The following is a 7770-nucleotide window of genomic DNA, read 5'->3' as shown; positions in this document are numbered from 1 at the left end:
AAGAGAAATCAGAATCCAAAATCCATCGTGAGACTTGATGTAGCAGGAAGGACTTATGATAAAGGGAAAAATTGGGAAAATTCACCCCGCCCTCCAACTTAGGACGCATCAATTTGAGCAAGGACGAGATTTTTTATGCCCCCATAAAAATGTAGAAAGGACAGAATTACTTTTCTTAAAGTATTTTAAGGGAATAGAAAATGGGATATTGGAGATAGTAAAGAGAACTATAGAGGAGAGCATCATCTTGATAGTATCCAGTCTACCCCACCAGGACAAATACAAAGGATGCCATTTAGAAGTAAGGGAAGTCAATTTTTGTATGCAATCCTCCAAACATCGGGAAACAGTATTCGCTAGAGAAGGTAAAAGATGAAGGCCTAGATATTTAATAGAAGTAGTATTCCACGAAAAACCCGAATCAGAAAAATCATTTTTATAAGTGAATTTCGTGAGGGGTAATATCTCGCATTTATCTTTATTCAGTTTGTATTCAGATACTTGTGCAAAGGAATCAACCTCTGTTAAGAATGCAGGGAGGGAAGAGGTGGGCTGGGACAAAAACAATAAGACATCATCGGCATAAGCAGCCATCTTAACATGAGATTGCTGAGAGGTAAAACCGTGAATGTTATCATTTTGGCGAATCTTCAATAAAAAAAGGTTCTAGGGCAAGATTAAACAGAAAAGGAGAGAGAGGGCAGCCCTGTCTAACCCCTCTATTGAGGGAGAAATAAGGAGACAAACCTCCATTGGCTGAAATAGCCGCCCTAGGATGAGAATAAAGAAGTGAAATCAGGGTAGATATTTTTGGACCGAACCCGAACCACTTCAAAGTTTGAAAGAGATTCCCTATCAAAAGCTTTCTCAGCATCCAGATCTATGGCTGCAAGAGGTAGAGAGAAATGTGAAGATTTAGAGAGGATGTCGAAGAATAATCTAGTATTATCTGCAAGATACCTACCTTTAACAAAGCCGGACTGTTCTTTTCCTAGAAGATCAGGCAAATGTGATTCTAAACGCCAAGCAAGCGCTTTTGAAAAAATGTTATAATCGATATTTACCAACGATATAGGACGATAATTTTTACAATACTGCACGTCTTTACCTGGTTTAGGGAGAATACAAATAAGAGCATCAGAAAAAGTACCAGAGGCGGAACCTGAGGCAAGAAAAGTAGAAAGAGTATGTAATATGGGAATAAGCAATTTGGAGAAGTGAGAGAAGAATTCAACTGTAAAGCCATCTGGGCCCGGGGCCTTCCCATGTTTAAGAGTTTTCAATGCTCTAAAAAGTTCTGTTTGTGTTAATTCAGTTTCCAGTATAGATAAATCTGGAGGAGGATCAAAAGGAGATCGAATTTTGGAAAGAAAATGGGAAATAGAAGCCTCAGATGCAGTTGATTCTGAAGAATAAAGCGATTCATAAAAGTGAAGAAACTCCTGTAAAATTTCGTCATCTTTGTGTTTAAGTATGCCATCACGACCATGGACGGATTCTATATTGACTCTATTTTGTTTTGCTTTTAAGTAATTAGCCAATAATTTTCCAGCCCTATTTTGACTACCATAAAATTTAGCGCTGGATTTTAATAAAAAATTAGAAGCATTGTTCGTGGAGTCTGTATTAAATTGAAGTTTGGTGGCAATGAGGTCGCCCAAACAGTCTTTGGATTTTGAAGTATAATAAGCGTGTTCTAATCGTTTAATTTTAGAAAAGAGATCCTTTGTAATCTGCTTCACCTGTTTCCGCTTACGAGAAACATAACTGATAATAAAGTCTCTGGCTGATGCTTTAAAAGCATCCCATACAACAGGAAATTGAATATCGTCAGTTTGATTCAACAAAAAAAACTCATGAAAAAAGGATGTAAAAGAGGATACAAAAGCAGAGTCCAGAAGGAGAGAGTTGTTAAAACGCCACTTTCTAGTAGAGTTGGGTTTACAGAGTACATCCAAAGATATAGAGACTGGCGCATGGTCCGAAATTAAAATAGAACCTATATCGGAAGAAATTAAGGATTGAGATAGGTGGTGTGAGATGAAGAAATAGTCCAAACGTGATTGAGTGTGATGAGGTGGAGAATAAAAGGAAAATTCTCGTAGAGTGGGGTTACATAATCTCCATGCATCAATGAATTTGAATTGATGAATAAATTGAGTGAAGGATTTATGAGATTTGTGTGGAGTGTAAGCACTAGAGGACTGCCTGTCTAAAAATGGGTCAAAAACCTTGTTACAATCGCCGGCCAAAATGAAGTTATCAACGTAATGTTGTGTGACATGTGGAGCCAGGGAAGTCCAAAAGGGAGCATCACCGGACACTGGGGCATAAACATTCAAAATAGATACAGGAACCTTGTCAAAAGTGAAATTAACCAGAACCCATCTACCCAGGTGATCCGTGCAACTTGTTACAAGTTTGACAGGAAGAGATTTACGGAATAAAATCAAGACACCATTTCGCTTACCGTCACCCGGGGATAAATAAACCTCCCCCACCCAACCTCTCTTCAATTTAATAGACTCCTCAGCTGAAAAGTGGGATTCTTGTATACATGCGATATCTGCGATAAGTTTAGCAAGATGGGACAAGACCCTCTGCCTCTTAATCGGTGAATATAAACCTCTAACGTTCCATGAGATAATTGTCAAAGGCATATAAGAAAATCAAAAACAATTGTCATAAGAAACCAGCTAGGTAATACATAAGAAAAAGAATGAATAGTCATGCATTGAACAAATAAAGGAAGATACATCTAAAATCTAACAAGATACGCCACTAAAGAACAATGGACAAAACGCGATAAATGCCTAATATTGAGCGATAAGAAAAAACAAATATGAAGCAAAGGAAGCGAAAAGGAGAGAAAAGAAAATAGAATAAGAAGAAAGAGGACAATAGAAAAGAAAAAGACTAGGGGTAGAAAAGGGCATGTGAAAAATTCGCAAAAGAACATCAAAAGGTGCATAAATACCCAGCTGAGTGAAGTGAAAGCTAATTTAGAATGAGAGAACGAAAGCGCTAGTAAAAATAAGAATGAGAAACAGTGAAATGGAATAGCAGATGAGAAGCACAGCACATCTGGATAAGAAAGCGGTTCAGGAAATAGGAATGAATAAAGAGGAAATGAGAGAAAAAAGAAAATAGCAAAAAACAATAGAATGGATAAAGCAACAAGAAACTTACATAACATCCAGAACATACAAAAGGTGGGAAGGGTGGAGGCCACGTAGACAATGGCGCGACCAGAGCTCAAAGGGTAGGACGAAGAGGAAGGACGAACCCAACGGACCTCAAGGACATAAGGGAGGAACTAGACGGCAAGAGATAAATCTGTGTGAGAAAAAAGAATGCATTATCAATCAAATTACCAAGTATTACAACATATTATATATGCAATGTAGCAAGAACAACTACCAAAAACAATGACTACATAGCAATTGAACTAAACCTGTACAATGTAAGGAAATTATTTAGACCCTGATGTAGAAGCAGTTTCCATTTTGTCAGCAGAATGAGAGTAAAGAAAACTCTTTAGCTTCAACGGGTCATCAAACGTGGTCGTCTTATTATGGAGAGTTACTTTAAAAAGGCAAGGATGGAAAAGCCCATATTGTGCTCCTAAGGAACGTAGCTGTAGTCGAAGAGACAAGAACTCCTTGCGTCGATCCGCTGTCTATTTGGCATAGTCCTGTGAAAAGTACAAAGGGTTTCCTGACCAAGTAATACGTTTCATCACTCGAGCTGCGGAGAGGAGTGTGAGTAAATCAGTATATTCAAGGAAATACATGATGACACCCCTTGGCTTCTTCAAAGTCGAGGCAGAAGACGTACCCCGTAGTGAACCCAAACGATGCGCCCTTTGTATGTTGAGAGTGGTACCCTCTGGTAAATGGAGGAGTTTTGGCAAAAAGGATTTGAAGTAGGAAATAGGGTCAGATCCCTCCAAACCTTCCACCAGACCATAAAGGCGCAGGTTATTTCTCCGACTTCTGTTTTCTAAGTTTTCGATTTGCTTATGTAGGACAGATACTTGTGAACAGAGTGGATCAACTTTGGAGATCGAGGATTCCATTGAAGCAACATTTTGTTCCAGCCCAGTGATCCGTTCATCAACAGTGAGCCATTTATCTGAGAGCAGTTGGAGGGTGATTTAGTTTCTTCGATGAAGGGACGTAGGGCCCTTATTTCGTCCAGTATCAGATCTATCGTGGTGAAGAAGATTGTGAAGAAGGGGAGGGAGGATACTTCTTCAGTCTTTTAATGGTGCCTTTCTTAGTAGCAGAAGTCGATAAAGTAGAGGATGTTGATGAACCTTTTGAAGATGGGGTAACAGGTAAGTCATCCATTATTAAGCACTGAAAGCGAGAACTTGTGTGAACTGTAAAGTTTTTAGTAGATAAAGCAGGTTTACGCAAGTCTTTGGAGAGTCTCCCCATACAGAAAGCAGATAGTTCAAAAAATATGGGAGAAGAAGGAGCAAATCAGCGCAATCCCAATGGAACAATCATGAAAGGAACATAGGAAATTATGACAGCGAAACTATTAAAAAGCCAAGTAGCATAGGACCTATAGGCATAAGAAAACAGTACAATAAAGAAAACGATATAGATATAAAAAGGCAGCAAGGTGAGGAACCAAGCAAAGAGTAACTAGGCAAAATGAGAAGGCGAGTGCAATCAGTGAAAGCAGTAACATAGCCTAACATACAATTATATGTATAACAAGTATTGCGAAATGAGGGGAAAATATTATCATGAAACACATAAGTGAACAGTAAAATAAAGACTTATGCTGTTAGAACAAAAGGAGAGCTAAAAATCCTGTAAATACACAGGATTGCTACCATTATGGGTGCCAAAGGTGCTAATGTAAGCAAACAGCCAAATAAAGGAGTTCAAGAAAGGAACAATGCTTCAATTAGGCAACAACACAAGGTAAATGAGCCATAGAGGTTCTTAAAATAGTTCAGAGAGTAAGTGCAGGTTAGTAGGAGTTGTGGTTCTGCACATGAGTGAATAAAGTATCTCTGAAGCAATGTAGAGAATAATGCTGTAGAGCGGACAAAATGGCGGCAGTCCGTGTGAGGAGCATAAATCAACATTAGAATGCAAGGCTGAGCATTATCCCATAGAGCTCACTTGTGGGAGGCCATAAAGACGAGGAAAATGCAGCATTCAGGAGCGTTGTATAATGCAGGTGAAATTGCTACGTGAAGAAACAAAAGACCGCTAGGAGCAGCGCTCCGTCGGCGGAATTAACAAGATGGCGGCCATTAAGTCGGCGGCGCCGCGTAGCAATCACTCACAGTTTTTCGGAACACAAATAGGCCAGCACAGCGCTCAAACCGGACTAAAAAGCAGCAGGAGACCTTCCGACGGCATATCCTTGTAACTCAGGTGCCGTTCGCCACAGTTAAGGTCCCGATGGGCCGCCCTCTGTCTTCACCTCACGGAGAGCTACGGGAGTGCAGCCATCTCCAACGGGCGTAAGCCACGCCCCCCAGCTGAGGTAAGTAAAAAATGATTTTAAATGCATGTTGTGTTCATGTTTGTAGGTGCGAGTGTGTTTGAGTGAGAATGAGTGTGCATATATTTGAGTATGTGTCACGTATGTGTGAGCATGTGTGTAAAAAAAAAGAGTGAGAATCAGTGATGGATTTTGTGTGAATTGAGTGAGGTGGTGAGTATGAGTGGGTTAGAATTAGTGTGAATGAGTGATAGAAAAAGTGAATGCAAGCAAGTGTGGATGAGAGAATGAGTGTGAGGAAGTATTAAGGAGTGAAAGTGAGTATGATTGTGAGTGAGAGTCAGTGACAGTGAGTGAGTGTAACTGTGAGAGAGTGAGCCTAAGTGAGTCAGATTAAGTGAGTATAAAAGTGAGTGAAAGTAAATATCTGTGAGTAAGCATGAGTGAGTAAGAGTTAATATGACTAAGTGAGAATGAATGAGTAAGAATGAGTGAGTCAGAGTAATCGAGAATACATGAGTGTGTGAGGATGATATAGTAAGAGTGAGTGCAAGTGTGTGTGACTAGGTGTGAAAGTACGAATGGGTAAAAGTTAGACTGAATGAGAGTAAGTGAAAATGAGTGAGTGTGACTGTGAATGAGAATGAATATGAGTTTGTATGACAGAGAATGAGTGTGAGTGAGGGAATGTAAGTGAGCCTGAGTGAGAATGTTGTGTTATGCTTGCAAGTCTGTCATTGGCCCTGACATTATGACGTTGATTCGTGGCTCATAGAGGCACCCGTGGCAAAATACTGGGGTATCTCTCATTATTCCCATTTACAAAAAGGGCAGCAAATTTCCCTACTCGACTCCTTAGTCAAAATTATGAGTAGGGTTTTAGTGTTAAGATTGGAGGAGTGGGTTATGGAAAATTGAATTTTGGCCGAGGCATAATATGGTTTTAGAAAGGGGTTAGGTACGTTAGAACAGAGTATTAACCTGGAGTTCTTAGTTGGAAAATATACACGACCTAAACAGGGTCGGCGCTTTTTATGTTTTGTAGATTTGAGCAGCGCTTTTGATTTAGTGGATCATGCTGTTTTATGGCCAGTTTTACTTAAACTTGGTGCCCCGAATGTCAGCTCCTTGTCCGCTCCTTAGGTTTCGTATGATGCACAAAGGGGTCCACCTCCAGACGTCCCCAACTCTGGATACACAACACAGAGTAGTAAGGCAGTCAGGTGAGGGAAAAAAGGTATTAGGGAGGGAACAGCGGAGAGCAGGAAACCTGCAACAAAAGAATATAGGGTTAACACCACAGGTACACAATGCTACTCTCGTAATATCTCACTAGTACTAACTTATACCTGGCAACTGTTCAGCGAAGAGCAGTGAATGCCTATACATCAATTCTAAGACATACGTCTCTCTTAAGCCAGATGCAAGTCTACAACGAGAAACCAGAAATGTTATACCACCCTACTTATCACACCAACTCACATCAATATTTACCCACATACCCACACATACCGGGGAACACACGGGCTTCTCCCTTCCTAGGAATGTGTGAACAGGAATTGCCAGTCAAAAATAATCCATGAGCTCTCTTCCTCCAGAGAGTGTAGAAGTCAAGGTAAGTAAAATAACAAACTCAATATCAATGATAGAATGATAGCTTTTTCTGGGACTCCAATGAGTACACGGTATTGTCTCTGATAGCGTAGCAAAGCGCTTACCTTCAGCGCTATAATATCCGGACAAGGATAGAGACACTCTAGATGGCGCTTTACATCAGCGCTAACACAATCCAGATCGGAAAGTCTCCCCAAGAGCTGGTGCTTATCTGCAGCGCGGCTGGGCAACGAACAACCTTCCAGGGACGAGACAGCTTTGATGCTCACCCCTCTCAGGCCTCAGCAGGTAAACAGAAAGGGTATCCGCGCTTAACCCAGCGCGATACCGGAAAAGTCAGCGCTTCGTCATGCGCTACCAAACGAAACGAAAACGAGTTCATAAAACATCGAACTCCAGCACGGAACTCCAACGACTCAATCCACAGTACACCGCCAAAACACACAGGATTACGTGCACTTCCTGGGGCGTATCTCAGAAAGATATAAAGTTTGCTCCTCCCACATTACAAGACTTCTGGGAGTTGTAGTTCTGATGCAATATTCAGTAGGTGCAAGGGCTAGCGCATGACACCGAAACCCATCATTTACTTTTTAGCTAGGCTGAACGAAAATGTATCGACCAAAGTACGGTACGGCCAGAAGGGTGAATGTACCCCCAATTTTGACGTAAAACGTGGTATCC

The sequence above is a fragment of the Lissotriton vulgaris genome, chromosome 1_2 (assembly GCF_964263255.1).
Source record: "Lissotriton vulgaris chromosome 1_2, aLisVul1.2, whole genome shotgun sequence".
Taxonomy (NCBI): Eukaryota; Metazoa; Chordata; class Amphibia; order Caudata; family Salamandridae; genus Lissotriton; species Lissotriton vulgaris.
Note: the sequence above shows the minus strand (reverse complement) of the source record.